Source organism: Mustela erminea, chromosome 6 (genome assembly GCF_009829155.1).
Source record: "Mustela erminea isolate mMusErm1 chromosome 6, mMusErm1.Pri, whole genome shotgun sequence".
In the NCBI taxonomy this organism is placed as follows: domain Eukaryota; kingdom Metazoa; phylum Chordata; class Mammalia; order Carnivora; family Mustelidae; genus Mustela; species Mustela erminea.
In genome coordinates this window covers 97,677,159-97,702,023 of record NC_045619.1, presented here as the reverse complement: position 1 = coordinate 97,702,023, position 24,865 = coordinate 97,677,159, and the positions used below count along the sequence as shown (strand labels likewise).

The 24,865-nt window shown below is 36.5% G+C and overlaps 1 protein-coding gene and 1 pseudogene across 3 annotated transcripts in view; both read left to right on the top strand.

Annotated features, from left to right (window-relative positions):
* Window positions 1-24,865, top strand: part of TAFA2 (TAFA chemokine like family member 2) — a 468,681-nt gene that overhangs the window by 334,503 nt on the left and 109,313 nt on the right. The gene's annotated exons all lie outside the window — the stretch shown is intronic.
* LOC116594009 lies at window positions 18,778-20,181 on the top strand (annotated as a pseudogene).

Sequence of the window (24,865 nt, the reverse complement as noted above, 5' to 3'; positions counted from 1 at the left end):
GGATGTCCATATAATAGGAAGTCATTTACTTAATAATTTAAGTCTAATCATGATATTTGGATGTTAACAAAATAAAATAATCAGAACAAAATTTAGGTATTAAATTACCAAACAAGATGACTACTTAGCTCATAACTCATGATGAACATCTCTACTTTTCCAAATAAATAGTTTATAAGTTCACAATAACTATGGGAGACTGAATGTTTGGATAACAAATTGAAAGACTAATTTGAAATGGTGCTTAATATATTTATCTGATCAGAATGGTGAAAAGAGAAAAAAAAATTGAGTCAGGAGAATTTAAGATTTGAGCTTGGATGAATGCCCTTGGATGAAACATATTATCTCTGAAATTTTAGTTTCTTCAACCATAAAGTAGGAAAAATAGGTGCATATTCTCCTATACTGGATTGGTAGAGAGATAAAAAATGATAATGTGTATGAAATTTATTTTAAAGTGCCATAAAATATAAGTTATTATAGTTTTTACTGTATATGAAATTTAAATTTTACTGATAACACTTTTATAACTATTGTTTTGAAAGGTATTTCTTGGGAAATAGAATTAAATGTGAGTCATATAGAGAACATTTTCTTTCCCTTTTGAAATATGATACATAAAATGATCAGTTCCTTAATTCTTTACCCATACATTAAATTAATATGCTTTCACAAATATGTAACTGTGGGAGTATTTTGAACAAAATGTTGCCTGTTAGTAGAATGTTACATGTTATTTTATAATGTATTTTTATGTTATAACTAGTCACTGGAAGATTAATGTTGAGAAAAACAATTAATTGAAAAAATTTTCCTGATTCAAAACAAACTGCAGTAAAAATGAAATGAAAATCATGGGGCACCTGGGTGGCTCAGTGGGTTAAAGCCTCTGCCTTCGGCTCAGGTCATGATCCCAGAGTCCTGGGATCAAGCCCCACATCAGGCTCTCTGCTTAGCGGGGAGCCTGCTTCCTCCTCTCTCTCTGCCTGATTCTCTGCCTGCTTGTAATCTCTGTCTGTCAGATAAATAAATAAAATCTTTAAAAAAAAAAAAGAAGTGAAAATCAAGTTTAGGTTAAAGTGACAGCTTCACTAATAGAGTGAATCCACTATTAGGAGAAAATATACTAATAAGTAATTATGTTATTTATGTAGTATATTTAGCTTATGTGTTATTTTCTAACTTTGTTAATGTCTTATCTCAAAACAGATGTTACTTCAGAAAAATCACCCTGTTGTATTTGTTTCCTGACAAAGATATGGTATCCTAACATTGATACAAAACACTGTAGGAAATACTCCTCCAGATTGCTGGTGCCAGCCAGACATTTAGATCAAAGACAGGTGAAGCACTCTGTTTCTTTGCCATTTATATATTCCTAAAATTTGTTACATGAATTTTGTAAATGAGGTCATTTAAATAAACAGTGAAGAAATTTCATTCTTTCTAGGTCAATCATGTTGACATGTAATTATATCCCAACATATTTGTCTTACATATTTTATACATAATGGGTTTTTTGCTAAGTAATTTATACATATCAAATATTGAAGACAATTAAGTTTCAGAAATAATATCAAATTCTGATTGTTTTTTTCTTCCAAACATTTTGTTTCTCAGTAAATTATTTATCATTCAGTCATTCAACAAACATGTGTTGAGCAGTCATTATATACCAGATACTACTTAGGCACCAGGAGATCATCACAATGAATTAAATCATTGTGCTCTCTAGTAACTCATCAACTAAAAGAAAAACACTTTGGTGTAATGAAAGTAGGAACACCATGAGTATTTAATAAAATCTTATCTATTCACAGAAAGTTAAGGACAAAGCATGTGCACGTGTATTAATAGCAACAGCAGAAGAGATGATAGAGACAGGTTCATATTAATGTTAACAAAAAGTGCAACTACTAGAAAGTGCACATATCTGTCAACCTGAAGGTGTCCACGTAAATAGGAGATGGCTGATATGTTCATGCATGAGTAAAGGACTTGTCTGGGAGGCAAAGTGTAGGTGGTGAGACTGCAGCTAAGGGAAGGATGAGAAATCTGTGTAGGAAGTAAAAAGGAAGGGATGGCTGCAAGCTTTGATCACAAAACAACTTGTTTCATGACACACCCCTGGGAGATGAACTGGAGTTTTCAGTTTTTCTGAAATAACAGCTTGGAATTTGAAATTGTAGAACTTTTACCTCTTTGACTAATGGTTGCTGGAATCTCTGTATTTTTATTGAGGACATTAACTATCTCTATCAAAATGTGACTGTCATAAAAATATATGTTTATAAAAAATAAAAAATTAAAAAAAAATGTGACTGCCATTCTCGGACCTGTCTCTGTCGGGGGATTGTTTTAGGTTGTAATTAGAGTTCTCATTTAACCACAAACCAATTTTTTGTTTTAACTGAAATAATATTCAGGTTATATGAACAAAGACTATAGCTCTAACAAAGTCAACCTTTATATCATAGAAACATTAAAAACAGTTATCCTTTATGGTTTTCTTACTTGAATTTGTTTTGGGGTTAAGATTTTCTTTTATCAGAGTACAAAGCTCTCAAATAAGTCATGAACTTCTATGAAATTGTCACCTTGGGAGAAGTAGTAGAATAATTCCCACTCATCTTTCAGAATTGTTTTGAACTTGGATCTAATCATTTAGAAAATGCTGTTGGAAGTGAATATGTATATTTGATCAAAAGAAAAATTGAGCCCCAAATTTTAATAACTTGAAGAAAGTATGCTAAGGATTATGAGATGTCAAGCCACAACAATATTTGCAATACACTGATATGTATAGGAAGAAGTCTTTCCCTCTGGTATATCAGACATGCAGTGACAGCACCTATGAAGATACGCTAGGATATTACTACTGATCCGGCCAAGAATTGCTGTTTTTCAAGATTCCCTTTGTTGTTCTTTAGCCAAAGTTTCATATTTCAAAGAGTCTTGACTCCCAACCTGGGCTCTAAATGTATTATTTTTATCCTTTGTAAAAAAGTTTTTATTTATTTGAGAGAGAGACAGAGCCTGACAGAGAGAGAATGAGGAGAGCAGAGGGGGAGGGACAAGCAGACTCCCCACCCAACAGGGAGCCTGATACGGGGCTTGGATCCCAGGACTCTGGGATCACGACCTGAGCTAGGCAGATGCCTAACCAACTGAGCCACCCAAGTGCCCCTATTTTATTTCAAAACATTGATTGGTGGTATTTTCAATAACATGAACATGAAGAAAAGCTTATATTATACAATGAATTCTTTGACTAGTTCAACACAAACACTGCATTGAACTGCTAATGAAGGAATTATAGCCTCTAAAATGAGGTTAGGCAAGCATTTATTCTGTCAATAGGAACATCCTAGGTTCTATCTATATGGTATGTTGTGTTTTTGTATTTTTTTTAAAGATTTTTTTTATTTATTTGGCAGAGATCACAAGTAGGCAGAGAGGCAGGCAGAGAGAGAGGGACAAGCAGGCTTCCCTGCTGAGCAGAGAGCCCAGTGTGGGGCTTGATCCCAGGATCCTGGGATCATGACCTGAGCCGAAGGCAGAGGCTTTAACCCACTGAGCCACCCAGGCGCCCCTGTTTTTGTCTTTTTATAGAATCTTGTTTTGTGGATCGTTTACATGAGTGCTAGTGGCAAAGGGCTTTAGACTTTTGAGTTATCAGATGATTGCTTATGCTTCCCAGACACACTGGGGAACTTTAGAATATGAAGTTTTAATACCAAATCCTAAGATACTCTACTTGGAAAATGAGTGATCTTTCCAGGGGTATACTGACCTATCTCGGTTCTCTAGGGGATTTTCTTTAACGTTTCAAATCTGGCTTCTTTCAAAGTCCTAAGAGGAACTCCTCATGGATAAAATTTCTGTGCTAAAGAAATTATTAGTAAATCAGAGGTTGATTATGGAGCCACGGTGTCTCATGTGCTGCAATGTTGCCAGTTCTCTGTGTCCTTTGTTTGCACCCTCTAAGGCAATGAGAAGTTTTGGGTTTGGAAATTAGGATCTAGAATCTGGAGGTGATTAAGCTCCTGGGCATATGTGGTGTCTCTGTATGCTTTTTCTTTTATTGAGAGACAGTATCTCTGACTGAGTAAACAAGGGAACATAGGGAAAAGTGATTAATAATGTAAATTCAAATTTATATTAAGAATTCTGTAGTCTTGGGACACCTGGGTGGCTCAGTGGGGTAAGCCTCTGCTTTCAGCTCAGGTCATGCATGGTCTTAGGGTCCTGGGATCGAGCCCCGCATCGGGCTCTCTGCCCAGCGGGGAACCAGCTTCACTCTCTCTCTCTGCCTGCCTCTGCCTGCTTGTGATCCTTCTCTCTCTGTCAAATGAATAAATAAGATCTTAAAAAAAAAAAAAAAGAATTCTGTAGTCTTGCTGAATGATGTCCTGTGTCACCATTTTTTGTTAGTGCCACAGCTGCTGTGGACATGAACAGACTGGAGCTCTCTCAGACACCAGAGATTTAAAATACCAACTCAACTAATTGCCTAGCAAACTTCTCAGTTTATTATTTGTTTTTCTTCTCTTCATGAAATATCTTTGCTCTCTGCTCCTCCCCCCCCACCAGGAACCCATAGTTGCCATGTCAAACAGACCATTTCATTATGTTTAATTCCTTATGACTTTAACTCATTTCTGTAGCAGGTTCTGAGCTCAACATGATAGGAATGTTCTTTGAGGTTGTCTGTATGTATATTAACATATAAATGTATACTATATATATATTTCTAAGTTTCGTGATACTGTAGGTTGAGTTGACTTTGTGAATTGTTTTTAAGGAAGGCAAAAATATACAATTTAGGGATGAGAAAATAGCTGGTTATTCCTCATAGAGATGATTTTCTGAAACTAATAATAGATTTTCACATGGCTGGTAATTGTTCATGAATCGCTCTCTTTAGTCAATTTGTTACTTCTCTGTAATTGTGATTTGTGATATTTTATTAAAGCATAAGGACTGCTTTTAGCAGAACAAAATTATTATTTCTATTTACTTTCATTTCAAATTAGATCATAATGAAAATCTTTGGGTGTAATGAGCTTTAAAACCTAGTTCCTATAAAAATGATCCATTTTAACCCAAATAATAAAGATTTGGTATAAATTTCTGTATCTCAGAGAAATAAAAGCCATTTGAAAATATGAGAAAATGCTGGGGGGTTTTGGCACTCTTGTAACAAGAAAGCAAACTTTTCTTTGTTTCTACAAATGACTCCATATTCAGTTCTGAATACTGAAACATTGAAACTATATGTGACCAGTTTTTATTCGTGCAGCAAATTCTTTGAAATATTTTGTGGAAAACAACTTAGATAAAAATCTTTTTTCAAACTGGAGATGTTTGCTACTCAGTGTCAGTCAGGGCTAAAGTATTTCCTTATTGGCTAAAATGTCAAAGCAATTTAAAATTAAATTCTTAGGGAATCTCATTTGGCTGTTCCATGGAAGAAAGTATTAAATGAATAATGAGAAAGTACAAATTTATAAAATTCTCATCTTGTAAATTACAACTTGTCTCAATGATCTACATTTCTGCATAAATTACTAAATATTTTTGGAATTATCTCTTAAAAGCTATGTATATATTGTTATTAACATTATTTTCTTCTCCCAGGTAAACAATTGACCCAGAATTTCAGCATTGAAAATGTAGAGGTCATATATTCTAAGTACTAATACAGTGCTGTCAATCTCTTCTCTAGCACTCTTGACCAGTCTTCAGCTTTTTCTGTGTATTATCACAGCTTGCTTCACAATTTCAAAGTTCACCCACTTTGTTTCTTGAGCCATCAAATTATTTGAATTTCTTTGAAAGTTCTGTCTTATATCTTTATGTATTTATACATTTGCTTACCTATTTATGTGATATGCCTGTATCTACTTTGAAAACTAGAAGTAAAAACATCTGCTGCGTAATTGCAATTGAAAACAGATAATGAGACATTACATGACTATTCCTTCTGTGTAATGGTCCTTTAAATATCTCAGACATCTATTATCTCTCCTTTAGAATTAACATCCCCCAACTTTTTCAACTAATCTTTAAAACAAACTCTTTTCTTTATGATCCTTTGAGGACTTACCTCTATATTTTATAGAATGTGCTAATTATGGGCTGTGAACTGTTCAAAGCAGAATAAATGGGAAATACAGTGCTCTGAATATTTTTCTATTGCTTTTTATGTGATTGTTCGGTCAACCCTACTTTTCCACCTTCCCTTAAATATAATTTTCCCATTTTCTTGAGTCCCAGTGCTTCCTAAATAGTATACCAACTTTGTTTTAAGAACAGAGTATAGTAGAGTAATTCAGCAAACAAAGAAATAATTTCTTTATCTGACTCAGGCGTCTCTGATCTGTAGTTACAGAAGAACAGATTTCACAGAAATAAACTTTCATGATTGCCCTCTTTTCCTCATTTGAGGTAAATTTTGTTACAAAGTTAGTCTCCAGTCTCCTGCAAGGCCTGATGGTACAAAGGCAGACATTCCCTTAATCTCTGTCTTCACATGGGGATTAATGTCAGCCCTCCTCTGTGTGTCTGGTTCCTTCTTCCTTCTGGGAACCTACTTTTCTTCTCCAGGTGTATATGACCACCCATGAGCTCTCAAGTTTATACAACATCTGATGCAGCTACACACTGAATCTGAGAAAAGTACATTTCAATATCAAGTGAAAATTCCTTAGAAAGATGCCTTAAGTAACTGTGGCTGAAGTTTAAATATAATCTCTGTAGGACATTTCAAAGAGAAAGATGTCTGCCTTAATGTTGACTAGCTCCTTGGTTTGCTCCAATATTCACCCTGTGGCTGCTATATTTTTCATTTTAGAAGAAATTAAAATATCCTATAATTAGGGCTTCTCATACTTGGAGGTTTTTGGAAAATTGAGTATCCTCCAAATTTTCCTGCCCTAGAATGTATGTTTTAGTTTGACTTCTGGAAAGTATTTCACTTGAGTCCATTGGGCCTTGGCATGAGTATCCTTTAAATGGGCTCATTATAAAAACCTCACAAACCTGAATAAACGCAGGTTCCTAACTTGCCCTCTTATTCTTCATACAGACTTATGTGATCCATTGTTTGGAAATTGAAAAGGTCAGGCATTTCAGAGGATTTGTACCTGACATTTTCAAGAACAACATAGTTCAACTTAAAAAAAATAAAAAATAAAAAATGCACTGTTGTGCTGAAATAGCATCTGCCTTTAGAATGAAGGCATCTAGTTGCACTCAATATTTTGATCTCCCCAAAATAAAGAACAAGTTGCCCCATCTTTGAGGAGCCCTTTGATTGAACAAAACAAACCATATTTTCCTTTCTTCTTTCTATCCTATTTTGTTATCCCTGTGTACTTAGTGAATCTATGTAAGTGACTAAGAAGACTCATGATCTACTGCTAAGCACAATTATTTTCTATATACCTTTGCACTATGAACAAAAAGAAAAAAAAAAGATTACCAATCAAGACTGTGCCATTAAAATCTCCTGGTAGTTTTCTTTCTTTCTTTCTTTCTTTTTTTTTTTTTTTTTTTAAAGATTTTATTTATTCACTTGACAGAGATCACAGCTAGGCAGAGAGGCAGGCAGAGAGAGAGGCAGGGAGGCAGGCTCCCCGCTGAGCAGAGAGTATGATGTGGGGTTCGATCCCAGGACCCTGGGATCATGACCTGAGCCGAAGGCAGAGGCTTTAACCCACCGAGCCACCCAGGTGCCCCTCTCCTGGTAGTTTTCTTAAAGCTTAAACTTTATCTGGCACCGACCAAGGAACTCAGATCATGACTTGGCTTATCTGGGCTCTCTTTGGCCTTCCACCTCTCTGTATCATTTCTCTTGACCAATTTGGATATCCTAATTGAATCAGCCAGTTGACTTTTAACTTTCTATCTTCTTACTTGTCCGATCAGCCTCATCCTTAAGAAGTGTACTGGTTTGAGACAGGCTCTTCTAAAATACCCTTTTTTTGGTGGGGGGGAAAGAAGGCTGATGTAGACTCTTTTGATCTTGAATAAAAGGAGAGCACCTCTGATGTAGTGTGTAGGGTAATGCCACTCTTCTGACAGCAACTGCTTTCAATATGGTTGCACGCTATCCCTTGGCAGATCCATGGGCTACCTTTATACTGGGGCTCCCCTACTGGTACAAGCCAACTGTGGGTTGACCTCTCGCTAGTGTCGATCCTTGTTCCAGCAGGATACATGGGTATGCATAGTGCCCTGTGTGAATTAGGGACTCCATCAGTCTCCTGAATTAAATGGGAAGAGGTTTTGGCCAGTATAAGATATTTTTTATATCTGGTATCTTGACTCTTTGATGTTGACGGTTGACCATGCTTAGTGTTGGTTTCAGGCATCTCTATAACTTTTGGCTTCTGACTGCTGGACTTGCCCTTACCTAATCTCTAAATTTCCCTCATTACTCTTGCTTCTGATCCCTCAAGGGTCTGTCTGCCACCATTTTTACCTTCCCACTGTCTTGATATGATATTCTCAGAAGAGAAACCGAAATAAAACCCTATAGGAAAGAGACATCATTGTTTTTCTTTGCTCCTTTACTAGGAGACTGGTCGTAAAAGTAGTAAATGCTTTGTTTAACTGAAGATCTTCAGTATTTAAAAGAGTAAAAGACCTTTAAGAAAAGGAAACAAGCCTGAAAATTTTCCAAAGTATAATAGATACCGAAGACAACAAGCTGTGTTGGGAGTTACCTTGGAAACATATATAATTCCTTGGCAACTGATAGCAAATTGTTTTGCTCTCTACCTGAGATTTTTCAGCTGGCTCATTCATTCTGTCATCTCTTAACCAATCCCTTTAGTAAGGCTTCCTAGAATGTGAGCGGCTTATTGTCTGCTCTTTGGTTGAATAGTGTGTATTATAAATTAACATGTATATAAAATTAAAGGAAGGTTTGTCAAGGAACAATGGAGGTGGATGTTTAATATATACAACCTTATAACCAAAGTAAATTTAAGCAGTTTTAAAATATGCAAGGTTGATTCCTTGTGTCAGTCAAACTGACTGGTTGCGAAACATGCCAAATAACATTATCACTGATTTATCACACTCCTGATATAAATATCCAGGCACAGTGAAATACAGAACTGAGGCACTACAGGCACATATATAAAAATAGACTTGAAGCATATTAAGTCAGAATTAACCTCAAAATGCCACTGCTTCCCACTTCACAATATACCAAGTCAGAACTCTGTGCTTTGTTAACTCGACTAGTGCAGCCCTGCATTCAGTTTGGAATTACTGCTGCTCCCAGTACATCAAGAACTTACCCCTCCAGCATGATCTCTATTAGCCTTGCCACTTCTGGGGCTCTCTGCTTCAGAGATCCTGAGAACCTGAGCCCCATGGGCATTTCATAGGCTTTCACAGCTCCAGATCTTTGAATCATGACTCCCAATATTTGCATATAAGGCTCTTACCATTTGAAATCTTTTCCCCATGTCAGTGTCAACTTTGCCTGGCTAATTCCACCTCATTCTCCTGATACTGACTCTGATTCTTCTCTTACTATCTTAGGCAGCATCTAAGACCTCTCTTCTCTACAAAAGTTTTCCTTGATCTCCCCAGACTGGGGTAGATATTCACTTCACTGTTTTATAAGAACATATGCTCCTCTATCTTAGTATTGACAGAATTGCTCACTTCCTGTCTTTCTGGCCTATGTCCCCCACTAGACTGTAAATGTCCTTTTCTCTTTTCTTCTTTTTTTTTTCTTGGGTGGGGGAGAACACATGTATGGTGGGGGTAGTGACAGAGGGAGACAGAGGATCCTTTTTAAAAAATATATCATTTATTTTATTTTTTCTAGAGAGAGAGGTGGGGTGCAGAGGGGCAGAGGGAGAGGGAGAATCCTAGGCAGGCTTCACTACGCAATGTGGAGCCTAACTTGGGGATCCACCTCACAACCCCAAGATCACGACCTGAGCTGAAATCAAGAGTCATTCGCTCAACGTACTGAGCCATCCAAGTGCCCCTAGACTTTAAGTTTCTAGAGGACAAACAATTGCCTACTTCAGGCCTTAATGGCATAGACAGGTTTTAACATTTCGCACCAATCCCAAGTGAAGTCTCTACTCTTTACTACTTTGTCTTCTTATATAATAGCTTTGATAACACCTGTACCCTCCAATGCTGGGTTTTTCAACCTTTGCCCTATTGACATTGAGGGTAGATGATTCTTTGTTGTGGGGAACTGTCCCATGCACTGTAGGATTTTAGCAGTGTTCCTGATCTCCATCCCTCAAATACAAGCAGCCCACTGCCTCAGCTGTGACAACCAAAAAATGTATTCACACATTGCCTAGTGTCCCTGGAGGGTGAGAGGTGGATTTCTCCCAGTTGGGAATCACTGCTCTGAAGTTACTCTTCTTAATCTATACAAACTTTCTCTTTCTTCTAAACTATTGGAAAATACACTTTTATATAATGTTTTCTGGGAAATCCAATGCCTATCCTTCTCTCTGTTGTCCCCTCTCCCTGAGGCAATTTTGTATCACCTTCTATATAATAGATTCTCAAAAATGTATGCTGAAACTATTAAAAAATGTCTGGGAAGAACAGATATTTTCAATTGTTAAGTTGCTTTTTGTTTGTTTGTTTGCTTCTCTTTCTGCATCAGTAGGAATAATATAACAATTGCTTGTAAGTTATATCCCAAATCCTGTGCGTGGCCCGTTAGGCCCCAAATGATTCCAGCTCTTCCTACCTGACTACTCTCATCTCAGATAGTTTTTATTTCCATCTTGAAGGATTTTTTTTCTATGTGTCAATCACCTGTCTGCCTTGAGCCTTGGCAGATGTTGTATTCTCTTTCTGGAATATACTGCCCCCTTTTACCTGCTTATGTGAATTAGCATGTTTTGGGTTGAAAGTTCCTGAAATTCCAGAAATTCATATGCAATAAGAAGTTCCAGAAATTCATATGCAATAAGCTTTGGAAAAAGGATTCATTGGAAGCATGCTACAGTATCTCACAAGACTGTATGAAGAGTAGGGTCATTGGGCCTTGGGAACAATTGGCATAAGAATTTAATTGCTGCCTGTATTCACCTGTCTGACCCATCTGCTAGCCTGCTCTTCCCTCTCTGATACAGACTGTATTTTCTTCCCCCACAACGTCCTTTATGTGTGAAGAACAGAGAACCACACCTGTGTGTGGAGTCTCCTGCCTGTGTTGACTATTCTTACAAGCTGCGAGGCACTGATTTTCTTCTCTTAGGTTTAGTCCCTAGGATAGGCTTACCTTAGGTCAAGTGTCTGTGCCTGCTTTAGTCAGCTCAGGTTGTGAGCTAAACTCATGTAAAACAGATGTGGCAGCACAGGGTACTTTTCCAGATTTTGTGAGCCACCCAGACAACCCCAGTGTTGTCTACTCCACTGGCTAATTATTTCCAATCCTTCAGTGCTCGTTTCTGATATCATTTCCTCAAAGAACCCTAATTACAGGCTTGTGAAACACTTTTCACTTTTTCATACGCCTATTAAAATTTTAATTACTTTTTTATTGGCTTAATTTGTTTACCGTCTCTCCTCCCCACTAAAATGCAAGCTTCAGGAATGCAGCAACCATGTCTATTTGTTCTGTGTTATTTTCAGCAATTAGCACAAAGTCTTGCTAAAAGTACATGTCTGATTATGAGTTATTGAATATAGGAATGAATTCCTGGACTGAGTCACAAAATTTCAAACCTAGCAAATCAGACATACAAGTGATGTATAGGAAAGGACATGCCCAACGATTCCAAATAGTCACAGGAATATTAGTGGATTTCATATAATATACACACCATCTAGAGTATGGCTCATATTTAAATACTATAACTGTGTACCAGAAGTTCTTTGCAATTTATGTAACTGTTAAGGTAGCACCAATAGGTTAACATTATGATGTGAATAAAGAACAACATTCATTTTTATCCTTGAAAGGAGGTTGCTAAAGATTGGAGAAGGAATCTCATGTGGACATAAGAAGGTATACCACGTAATCTTTGATTGTTGAAAACTCAAATAGTTATAAAAGAAAAAAAATTAAATGACTCTGAGATATTGGTTGCCATCCCTGGGCACCTGGATGGCTCAGTTGGTTAAGTGTCTCACTCCTGATTTTGGCTCAGGTCATGATCTCAGGATCGTGAGATCAAGCCTCACATCAAACTTGATGCTGGGCGTGGAGTCTGCTTAAGATTCTCTTTCTCTCTCTTCCCTGTCCCTCCCCAACTAAAAAAAAAAAAAAAAAAAAAAGAATATTGCTTGCTGTCCCTATAAAATATGTTCATAGTTACATAACTCACAAGATACAGATAAGGTAGAGGAAGTTTAGATATGAAAGATAAAGAATAATGGGTTTGACTACATGAACAGTGAAAACTTTGGTCAGTAAAAAAAAGAAACCACAAATAAACTTTAAATACATGAAACAGACTTCAACAATATTTATGACCTAAGGAGGAATAGCTTAATATATGGGGTACCAGGTGGTGGGTATTATAGAGGGCACGGATTGCATGGAGCACGGGGTGTGGTGCAAAAATAATGAATACTGTTATGCTGGAAATAAAAAAAAAAAAAAAAAAAAAAGAATCTCTTATAAGTCAATAAGGGTGGGGAAAAAAATCCTGCATATACTTGTCTGGATTAGTAGGAAGTTCACAAGGGACAGAATACAAATTCCCAGTAAACATATAAATATAACTGTTTTTTAACTGTTAATTTGTTAAAAGAATAACAGTGATATATATAATACAATGATATAACAATAATTATAATTATATGTTATGTATGTACAGTATATTATATATATATTATATATATACAGTTAGCAAAGATTCTGAATATTTAATGGTAGTTAATTATGGTAAAAGGCACTTTTAAACCAGTTTTGAGGAATATAATTAGAATAGGTTTCCTATATATTAGAATTTTCTATATTTCTATAAATTTCCAAGAAGCTTTTTGGTGCTATTTTGTAAGAACTTCATTTTTGTTAAGGAATAGTTTATTTATTCAGTGTCACTGAGCTCAGCAGTGGTTAGTTAGCCCAACAGCTGGCTTAAGGAGGAAATGATAAAATTTAAAAATGGCAAAAATCCATATTAATTCACCCAAATTTTAGAGAGGGCTAAGGCCTTTTCTTTGAGATGAGTTCTCTAAATAGAGTTTTCTCTTATCTTCCATGTGTAAACAATACTCACAGTGTATCCTCTAAATTTCCAGGTCAGGATTCAAGAATCTAAAGCATTTGCAGAATAATCAGTCTGTGGAACCTTCTAGACATTATCTTCACTAATCTCTGAAAAAATTTCTTTCACTCACACCTAACTCCTCAGAAATACATTTTTAGTAACTTGTCTTTCTTGAATCTAACCACAACTTTTCACATTCATATAGCATCAGCTTTTATATTAGTTAATTAAATGACGGAAGTGCAGTGGCATGTACGACTGGTATGTGTTTGGGGACACATGCAAGTGATTTCTGATAGGTACTCAATTTAACCAGTAGGAGCAAGTAGCCATAAACTAAGACTATGCACACTTGGTGTTGATGAACCCATTTACCAGAGGCTAGGAATGGAAGACACCAGATAATCCAGAGTTGTCTAAGTGGAAGTGAGTTAAGGGAACATCTGTTGTACCTACTATCATTTCAGTACTGAAGATGCTAAGTGCAGTCCTTCAGTTGACTCTGTCTCCTACTGAACTATGGACCCCTTCAGGAGGGGTGCCCCATCTCGTCCATAGCTCTATTTCTTGAGCCTGTAACAGGGTCTGGCACTTAATAGGTGTTTACCGTAGTTTTAGGCTGAATGAAGAAAGGAAACGGAATATTTGTGCTCTTTCTTTCAGTAATATTTCACTCCTATAAATCTGTCTTAGGAAAAATTCAGACCCCTGGCAGAGATCTATTAGGAAAAATTCAGACCTGTGGCAGAGATCTGTGTTTTAAAATGTTTATTGAAAGTTTTTTTGACAGTTTAAAGATAGCTATAGGCTTACTCACTGAAGCACTGTTTGTAAAAGATGGAAAATATCCTAAATATGCTATGGCATAAACATAAATTAATTGTGGTAGCATCTGGTAAAATATTAGGCCATCATTAAAAATAATTTGTTTTTTAATTTATTAAAGTCTCTTTTTCAAAGAACATGGAAAATGATCATATGTATATATTTTAAATTACATTGAAAATTGTATATAACATTATTCTAATTCTGACAAACAGTTATTTAAATCTGTATATATCAAAGCCTAGAATGAAAAACATTACTGTTAACAGTGGCTGGTCTAGATTGTGTGTAATTTTAATTTTCTTTTTGAGACCTGTTCACAGGTTTTATGTATTATTTTATAGTCAGAAGAAGAAAGTAGTTTGGGGGTAGAACTGATTTTTTTTTCCTCAGGCAAAGGGAGGAAATGGATTAGCATTTAGTTAGAAATGCAGAAAACAGTCAAAACAGAGCAGCTGAGACAACAAAAGCAATTATGAAGGATCACAGTCACAGAGAAAGAAAAATTAACAAAGTGACAGGAAAAAAAAAAAGATTGTGTTCCAAAAATTAAGTTTGGAGTGACTAGAACCATGACAGAAATAAATTACATGATTTGACGTAAGGAATAATTGCTGTGGCTTCAATAAGTTACATAGTATTATTGATTTCATTGAATAGAGAATGATAATAAAGAGAAATGGCTGTCATTTCATCCAGAAAGAACAGTCAAATGATTAAATCAACTGTTGGTATGGTTTTAAAGCTAGATAGTTCTTGCAGCTTTTTCCACTTACGTTTTTAAAATATTTTATTTATTTATTTGAGAGAGAGAGAGAGAGATGACAAGTAGGCAGAGAGAGGCAAGGGGAAGCAGGCTCCCCATTAAGCAGAGAACCTGATGCAGGGCTCGATCCCAGGATCCTGATGGGATCGTGACCTGGGCTGAAGGCAGAGGCTTAACTCACTGAGCCATGCAGGTGTCCCTTTCCCACTTATTTTTATCTGCAGGGTTTGTGCATGGTTTGAAGTGATCTAATTAGGACAGTCCCCCATGAGTTGATGTTTTCCCAGGAAGGGAGGTGGAAAAACATGTACTGACCTCTTGGCAAAACATTGTACAAATCCCTGTATACTGAGTCAGTACACAACCGTAAAGAGACTTATCACCTGCGGGTGTGCTCTGTTGCAAATGGAGCTGCAGACTGGCCTGAAGGCCCTGTCAGTCTGCCAGATTTCCCTTTGCAGAAGCCAATGTCATTGGGTCAGGCTAAGGTCAACATTGTGAATCAGAGGGTTTATTCATAGCAGAAATAAGAGCTAATGTGCAGGTAAGGAATCCAGTAGCAACCCACAGCACCAGACAGCCTGATGCTATTGATCTTACTGATTTCCTGCTCTTGTGGCCAAATTCTCATTTCTCTTGAGTAGGAAGAAGCAGCAGATCTCTGGAATATAGACACATGTCCACAGTTGGACCCGGGAGCAAAATGATGAAATAGGGCAAAAGCCATATCTAAGCTATGCTGATTCATGGTGCTTGTGAGACTCAAGTGAGATAATGTGTATGAAAGTATTTAGATCTGTGTTTGGCATGTGAAATAAACACTGTAAGTGAGAAAAGGGAGCAATAAATTTCAGCGAGAAGGGATTATGGTAAAGGGATATCTCTGGGTCTTGAAGGATAAGCAGAATTTTAACAGCTTCAGTAAGTGCAGTGATTTCCATCCTTGGTGTAGGGACCAACCTTGACTGTGTAAGAATCACATGGGAAATTTACTAATAATGGAGAATCTCTAGGCTTGACCCTAGATCTTGCAACAGAGCTATATCATGTGTATTTTAGACCTCTCCCAATTATTCTGATGCACAGCCCAGTTTGAGATCATTGAAGTTGGAGCTGTGGGTGGAGAACAACAGCATAAATGAAATCCAAGGAAGTGTGGAGGTTTGTGTGATGTTTGTAGTGAGTCACCCCAGTTTATTTGAGGAAGAGAGTTCTGGAACTCTATAGATGAAGACAAATTCAAAAAGGTAGTTTGGGTTATTATATAAAGGATCTTGTGCTATGCCAGAGGGATGTGACTTTACTGGATAGGTGTGATAGAGATTCTCTGAAGATTGAGGAGAGATTAAGAGTGATGTTATTGCCTGAGAATCAGGAATATAAATTTGAACACCTCTGGAGGGTAGGTAGGAAGAACCATGCTGCCTTTAAATTCATGGTTATGAAATTAATTAAGACATAGTTGTAATTAATCTCATTGTTGGCTCATAAACATCAACTATGCCCTGGTCCTAATCCCAGGAGATCTGGTATAATTGTTCTGGGGTGGAGTGTCGGTGTTGATAGGAAGTAAAGACTCCCCCCAAGTGATTCTATTATGCAACCAGGCTACCGTAGTTAATTCACCTGTCTACTAATACAACTATTTCACAATTTCTCTTTCTTTCTGAATGGTTTTCATCTTCTTACCTCATGATCTTTAGGTGTTGACTTTGTTCTTTTTTTTTTTTTCTCCAGAAGATAAAAACAATTTTTTCTCTTCTGCTAAAGCAGATGAACATCCATGGACCAGAGAGTCCCTAACACTCTGTGTATAAATACTAGATAAATCCTCTCTTACTAACTCAAGGTCTTCTTTGTTATTTTTTATTTTTCTCCCCTGCATCATCAACTATTTCCTTTCTATTGGATCATTCTTATTAACATAAATAACATTTATTTCTCCACATCCCACGTTCACTTGCTGCTTCATTTATTCGCTCCAAATTAGAGCAAGATTCCTTCAAGCAGTTTGAATGTGCTGGCTCTACATTTTATCTTTCTGTTTTCTCTTTTAACCACTTCATTCAGGTCTTGGTTCCCATCAGTCTTTTAAATCTGCTCTTGTCAAGGTCACCAAGGATCTTCATGTTGCTAAAACTGATAGTATATTCCCAGCACTCACTTTATTGGACATTACAGCAGATATTGACACAGAGCACATGTTCTATTAAGATGTTTCCTTATTTATTTTTCTTGGATACCCTTTCTTTCTTGGTTCTCCTCTAACTTCCCTTGCCATCTTTTCTCCATTTCCTTGAAGAATCCTCCTCATTTTCTCACTTAGTACTTGGATCTCCTCTTTTGTTTGTCTGTAGTCCCACAATGTGGTCAGCCAGTCCCATGGCTTTGAATAGTATTTATATACTCATGACTTCCAAAAAAATTTTTATCTAGCCCCAACTTTCCCCCTTATTTACATAGTCATAGATCTAACTCTTAAGGTGACATCTCCCATTTATATCTAACATGCATCTCAAACCTAATTTTTCTAATATCATAGTTTGACTTCCCAACTCTTGCCCCAAAACTCCTCTTTGCTCAGTATTCCCCGTCTCCATTCTCCAATTGCCCAGAACAATTCTTGGAATGATCCTTGACACTTCTCTTTCTCTCACATTCAACTTTCAATTCATCACCATGTCCTGTTGACATCTTCAAAATATATTCTTATATTTTTAAGTTTTCATTACCTGTACAGCTACCATTTGATTTTCCCAAGGCATTCTTAGTTCATGATGGGTTAATAGCATTCCCTTTTCCTCTCAAAGGTGACCTAATTTGGACAATAGTCATCTTAGTTACCACCTTAATCCACATCACTATCATCTCTCTCCCGGACTAGAGCCATTGACTCTCACTAGTCTTTCTGATTTCATTCTTTTGCCCTATAGTCTGTTCTCCACACAGTGGCTGCTATGAGCTTTTTGGAATATAAACCATAGAGTTACCCCTCAAGCTCTCCTGCACCTTTCATCCATAGGGTAGGCCAGATTATACTACAGAAATACATCCCAGTGATGAGACCCTTGCCCCTGCCAAATATTGTCACTCATATACCATGTCCACTATATGTCTGGCTGGGGACTGGAATGGTGATCTCTTTTCCCAATAGTTCCTCAGGGACCCAAGCTAACAGAGACTTTACCTTGTAGTTCAACCACCTGGAACTTGTAGCCACCTTGGTGGCTTAGGCAGGTGAAAAGAGAGGCTCAAAGATCCTGCATGACATTTTTCTGGTCTCAGCTGAAATATAACCTGTTGTTCTCACTCATATTTCATTGGCCACACCTGGTCAAAAGGTCTTGCACAACTGAGAAGAATATTTTCTGTGACCCAAAAAGGAGAGAGAAACTGGAGATTCATGAGCATATTTAATGTTTCACACATCATCTTACTCAGAATAAAATCTAAAGCCTTTGTGATAGCCAAAAGATCTCATATAGTCTGCTTCCTGGATAACTCTAGTTACATCTTCTGCCACTGTCCTACTTCCTCACTCTATTCCAGCTATTCCTGCCTTCTTGTTATTTTTGAACACTCTGGTCATAGACCTCTTCCTGGAATGATCTCTCAATATGAATAAGACTGGATCCCTCATTTTATGTAGGTCTGTGATTAAATACATCCTATTAAAAATGTCTTCCACTACCACTCTATATAAAAATAGTAACTCTCTGTCCTTTTCAACCTGCTTTATATTTCTTTGTATCACTTGTTTCTACTTGGATTATTATGTTATTGTATGCCAAATTATTTTCTATTTTTACTAGAACTTACATATCATCGGAGGAAGGATATTACCTGTTTGGTGTTCAGCTATATATGTTCAGTTTTAGAACAGTGTCTGACACACCTTCTAGGTACACAATAAATATCTATTGAATGATTAATGAATAAATGAAGTGATAATTTAAACCCTAGTAGTGGATGAGCTTATCAAGAGGAGATAGGAAGAAGACTAAAGAAATGACCTCTAAGACTGCCTTCTTTCAAGAGTTTGTTAGAGGAAATGAACCACAAAAAAGATGAGGTAGGGAGATAATCAGAATGCAGTATTTCACTTTCTCTTCAATGAGGTGGCCGAGGGGTTTGGTTGTGGCAGCCTTGCGAATTCACACCAACAGACACAGAGATGCAGATTTTTGTGAAGACCCTGATGGGCAAGACCATCACCCTCTAGGTCAGGCCCAGTGACACCACTGAGAATGTCAAAGTCAAAATCCAAGACGAGAAAGGCATCCCACCTGACCTGCAGCATCTGATTTTTGCGGGTATCAGCTGGAAGATGGCCACACTCTGTCAGACTACAATATCCAGAAAGAGTCTACCCTGCACTTGGTGTCTCGGCTCTGGGGAGGCATCATTGAGCCTTCCCTCCATGCACTGGCCCAGAAATACAACCATGACAAGTTGATCTCCTGAAGTGTTGTGCTCGCCTGCGCCCCCACGCTGTCATCTGCCCCAAGAAGTACGGCCATACCAACAATCTGCATCCCCAAAAGAAGGTTAAATAAGGCTCCTCCACCACCTCTTCTGTAGGGTAGCCTCCTGCCCAAAGCCCCAAGAGTCTGTTTTTCCTTCATTGACTGAAAAAAAAAAAAAGAATGCAATATGTCAGGAATGTGAAGGTAAGACGGAGGTTTAAAGACTGGGTGCTTGTAAGATTTAAGGATATGAAAAATGTGCAGAAGACATTAGGTTCAGTAAATAATAAAGCTATGTATGTTCTGGTTATCTGTTGCTGCATAATCAGCCATCTCAAACTTAGTGGCAAAAAGATAATTTCAATATGCTCTTGGATTCTTTGGATTAGGAATTTGGACATGGCACAATGGGGCTTATTTGGGTTTTGGGTTGGGAACAGTCCATTGACTTCAAGTGACTTAGGGACTGGGGCTAGAATCATCTGGAGGCTTTGTTCTCCTATCTGGTGCCTGGTCTGGCATAGCTTGGAGATGGGACTTGGCTGGGACTATTGACCAGGGCACCTACAGGCTAATCCAGGTTGGTGCTGGGGTTGTCTCTGAGAGGAAGTGTCTAGAGTGGGAACATCTGGTAGGTGAGCTTTCCAAGAGAAGCAGATAAAAATTGCATAGCCTTTCTGATCCAGCTTGGGAAATCACACAGTGTCATTGTGTTGTTGCATGGTGTTGGGTACAAGCAATGAACTATGACCAGTGCAGATGAGGTAGGATAATTAGACTCAAAAGTGGGGGGTAGGGTAAGTGATTACATCTCTTTATTGGCAAGTGGCAAGACCACAGTGCAAAAGGGCATGTGGGAAGGGAAATTTCATGACTACCATCTTTGAAAATACAATTTGCCACAACTGACAACTTTTGATAAAACTATTTATATAGATTTCCCTAAATTTAGTGCTAAAAGAAAGAGAAGAGATGGACTGGGTTGGACTTACCTGGAATATTTCAAGCTTCTTATTTTATAATAATAATAATAATAATAATAATAATAATAATAATAACAACCCAAAGAGATTAAGTGACTTCAGCAAGGGCACACAATTTGGAAGAAAACCAGTTGCTGGCAAACACTACTCAGAAGCCCCCTTGCTTTCTGATTTCCCATTCCATTGCAATAGTCTGGAATTCTGTAGGATGGTGTGATCCAGGATGGTCTGATCAGGGTAAATGTGGATTCAGGGCCTTCCATCTCTGCTTCAACCACAGCAGCTCTGAGTTGATCAATTTTATACTGGGGTCCCATTTGGGATTATATTTTGCTGCTAAAAAAAATTGAAAACAACAAAGTAGATGTTCTCAAAATTCCCTTCATTTCCAAATTTCTATGTTCCTATTTTTCTATACAGTTCACAAACTGACATCGACAGCAATTCCAAACATTGAGGACAGGCCAGGGGAAGAAGAAAGTGAAAAGTACCAGTTAATGCAGATCTGTACAGACCAAGCACTGAGTTACGGCCTTTACAGATGTGATCCATTCAAATCCTTTCACTCCTGCAAAGTACATGTTATTATCCAAAGGGTTCAAATAATTCAGATCATTTGTCTAGTGTCACTCAATGATTCAAAACAAAATCAGTTCGTCTACAAAGATAGTGTTCTTTTTTTTTCTCCTTCTTTGTTCACAAAAGACTTCATTATCTGGTGATGCATACTGAGACCATACAGAAATCTGCATGGTCCGCTTCACATGCAGTAGAAGGATCTTAACTTTATAATAAGTGAGTGTCAATGGTTTTATGCAATATAAAACTTTAGATTTATGAACACACCTCAGAATTTAATTTTGTGATTGTGAAATATACTTTGGCCTTGGCTTCTGTGGGCCAAATACGTATCCAGTGTACTTCTACCGGACATCAAAACAAGTTTTTATTCAGCTAAACTTTATTTTTACAGCTAAACAAGTATTTTATTCATAGCAATCAGTTGCAATACATACATGGTTGGGTTGTGTTTGTTTTGTTTTGATTTTTTTTTCAAAAATGTGCTTTTGAAAGTTTTTGAATTCTATTTTTGTTAGAATATGAACTGAAGTAGAGTGGAGGAACAAGTTATTTTAGAGTACTACATTTTCCTCTCAGACTTTCTTCTTTTTTGTACACTGTGTTATTTATGTTTGGATGGAAAATGACTTGAAGTAATTATAGTTTTTTTAATGGTATCAATGTTTATATGCTAAATAATTCTAGAGAGATTAGAATGATAATATCATCCATACTATTCTACCTTATTACTCAGATGATGATGATGATGATTATCTACATTTCATAAAAACTTTTGGATCAAGAAGATAAGTTCTTTCTAAAATATCTAGCTAATGTATTTTTCCTTGATATTTATTAATCACATGTACTTCTCTGTTTGTTTAACTCTTTGGATTTTTAAAATCATTTTCAACATAAAATTAGCAGCTTTCATTATTCAATATAAATTGTTACAGTATTTTACTCTTAGAAAAATACATTTGCATTAGTGACTGAAATTATTTTAAGTAAGAAATAAAGTCTCCTTTATTTGTGTTTAATCAATTTGTGTTTAATCAATTCTCTCCTTTTTGGAGAGGAGACTTCCTCCAAGTTACATATTCACATAGTAACAGTGGATTGAAATGATTTGTCTTTGGTTTATACTAATATTGTGATTAGAAATGGTAATCTACCCATTACATGATCATTGATCACATACAAGTTCAATGAGGCCAGAAATGTCATTGAAGTAGACTTTTGACTCCTTGGCATTTGCAAGGTCATGTCTCAAGCCAAACTAATGGCAGATTTGGGTATAATGCAGATTTGGGTAAGGATGATGCTAAACTTTAGTCCATCCCTATTAAATTCTCATCTCCTTGTAAAAAACATTAGGTATCAAACAAACAGCTCAGGAATAAAATGTATCATGAGACCATTTTTTCTTTTAAATAGAATTAATTAATATCCACAAATATCTTACCAATGTGACAAGACATTTGAGTAAGTTTAATTTGAAATTATAATCAAGAAAAGAAACAAGAACAATATTAATTTATTCAAGAATATATTCATATTCAGAATCACACTGTCCATGTAGAGTCATTAGACAGCTATTCAAAAGTTTACATATTACTCAGAGCTCAGAGGAATCATTATTAATTTTCTTTAATTAAACTTCTGACATTTAATGTTGAGAGCTACTATTAGTGAGGTCCAAGATTTGACTGAAATCAATTTGATTACTTAAACTTAGTGAATGCAGTTTAAAAAAAATTTTTTTTGGTAACTGTGTATTTGGTTAATCCATGAAATGGTAGCATGTGATCTGACCGAAAGCAAGTTGGTCACACACAAATTAGCCATTATTTGTTGTTGGTCACAACAAATAATTTTGATACTTGTTTTTCAAAATTGGTTATTTTGGTAAAGCATTTTTAAATTTTATAATTAGTTACTACTGCTACACATATTTTTACTATGTAGACTTATATAAATAAAGTTAGTTACACTGTAAATCCTATCACTTTGGTAGATCTATGTTGTTTTAAAATTTCTAATAGACAATACTTCATTGACATGACTAATGAAATATTAATGTGGCTCATACACATATGAATTTATGACTGTGTACTGAGGCAACAATTATTGATTAGGAGATTGGATGTGGAAGAATAAATGCATTTCAGTTATATAATTAATTTTGCAATTCTTGAGTTTCTAGTCATATGGCAAGTAATGAAATTGGTCATGTTGGTTATCAGAAAATAATGACTTTTCTTCAGTGATATTTGCTATGTTATTAGATGTTTGAGTGAAAGCAAAATTTCCTCAATTTACTCCTATCTATCTGGCTTGTATGGTGCTCATGAACCTGAAGAGAATTGATTAAACACTGCTGCAGGGTGATGGGAATATTAGAGGGGTTAGGTGCGGGTTGCTTCAAGTGCCTTCAATGAACTTTACTACATTGTGGCCAAAAGAAGGTAGATATGGACACATTTAACAGAACCAATTAATATTTATCCTAATTCATGTCTTTATTTTGAGAAGTGAAAAGTGGGTGAAATGGACCATCCTGTGAAGTAGCGAGTTTTCCATTATTGGAATATATCTTAGCAAGACTTGAAGAAGTATTTGTTGACATGAAGGAACTTATGCTTTATCTAGTGATTAAAAATTCCCCAAAGAGATCAGGAGGGAGACAAACCATAAGAGACTCTTAATCTCACAAAATAAACTGAGGGTTGCTGGGAGATGATGGGGGGTAGGGATAGGGTGGCTGGGTTATTGGCATTGGGGAGGGTATGTGCTATGGTGAGTGCTGTGAAATGTGTAAGCCTGATGATTCACAGACCTGTACGCCTGGGGCAAATAATATATTTTAATAAAAATAATTTTTTAAAAATTCCCCAAAGAATATAAGCAGAATAGCAGTTATAAAATGTTAATACATTTTGTGTTTAAAATGTTTCCATGTTCCATTGTTAGGGGAAAAAAGCTAAACATGTTCCTGTATTTCAGGAATGCTCATATTTTCGATATGCTAATATGTTTTGTGAATCTTAAAGAAGGGAATTAATTTTAAGTGTTTTCCAAACCTTTTTTGACTTTGATGCCTTTTATTCCTATCTCATGAGGCTACTGCCTATCCAATTAAATAAATATCAGGAAACACCAGACTGCATGTTACATAAAGCTCCTTATAGCTCTAAGATTATTTGAATAGAATATTTGTTTTTTTTTTTTTCCAATGGAACTGTGAATTTGGAGGGAAAATAAAATGAGCATGCTGTCTAAGAACAAATAATGATGGAGACTCTCCTACTTCCTTAGTAATATACATGAGCTTTTTAGAATGAAAAGGATAGACATTCAACGACATGACAAGATCCAAAATAATGCTGCTTTAAACAAGAGGGAAGGCTATTCCATAAAATTCTGAAATGGTATTGGAGATTGGCTGCAAGAATTTATTAAGCTTGAGGATACTTTTGCCTTGTTACTCCAGCCTCCTACCACAACCTCCTTCTTCTCTGTGGTCTAAGCTGGCAGAAAAGAGGAAGGAGTGGATAAGCCAGTTTGTTTTGTGGGCACAACTTATAAATTGCACATAATACTTTGCCTGGCATCCCTTTGGTTACAACTGAAACTTATGGCCACCTGCAATGGGCTGGACCTGGTTTATTCTGGGGGGTAAGATCCCCATCTAAGGATTGAGACGTTCTCTTACTATAAAAGTAGGAGAACATGGATATTGGAGAACAACCCGCAATCTCTGCTGAATGAGCCATATTTGTCAGTGCTGTTCCTTCTGATAACATAACATTGATTATTTTTTAAATTAAAAAAATTTTTTTCATCTGATATGTATATTCTTTAATCTCCATCACCCATCTCACCATCTCCCCATACGCCTCCACTCTGGTTACCATCGGTTTGTTCTTTATAGTTAAGGGTCTCTTTCTTGGTTTCTCTCTCTTTGTCCTTTGCTTTTTATTTTGTTGTTTAAGTTCCACCTATGAGTGAGATCATATGGGATTTGTCTTTCTC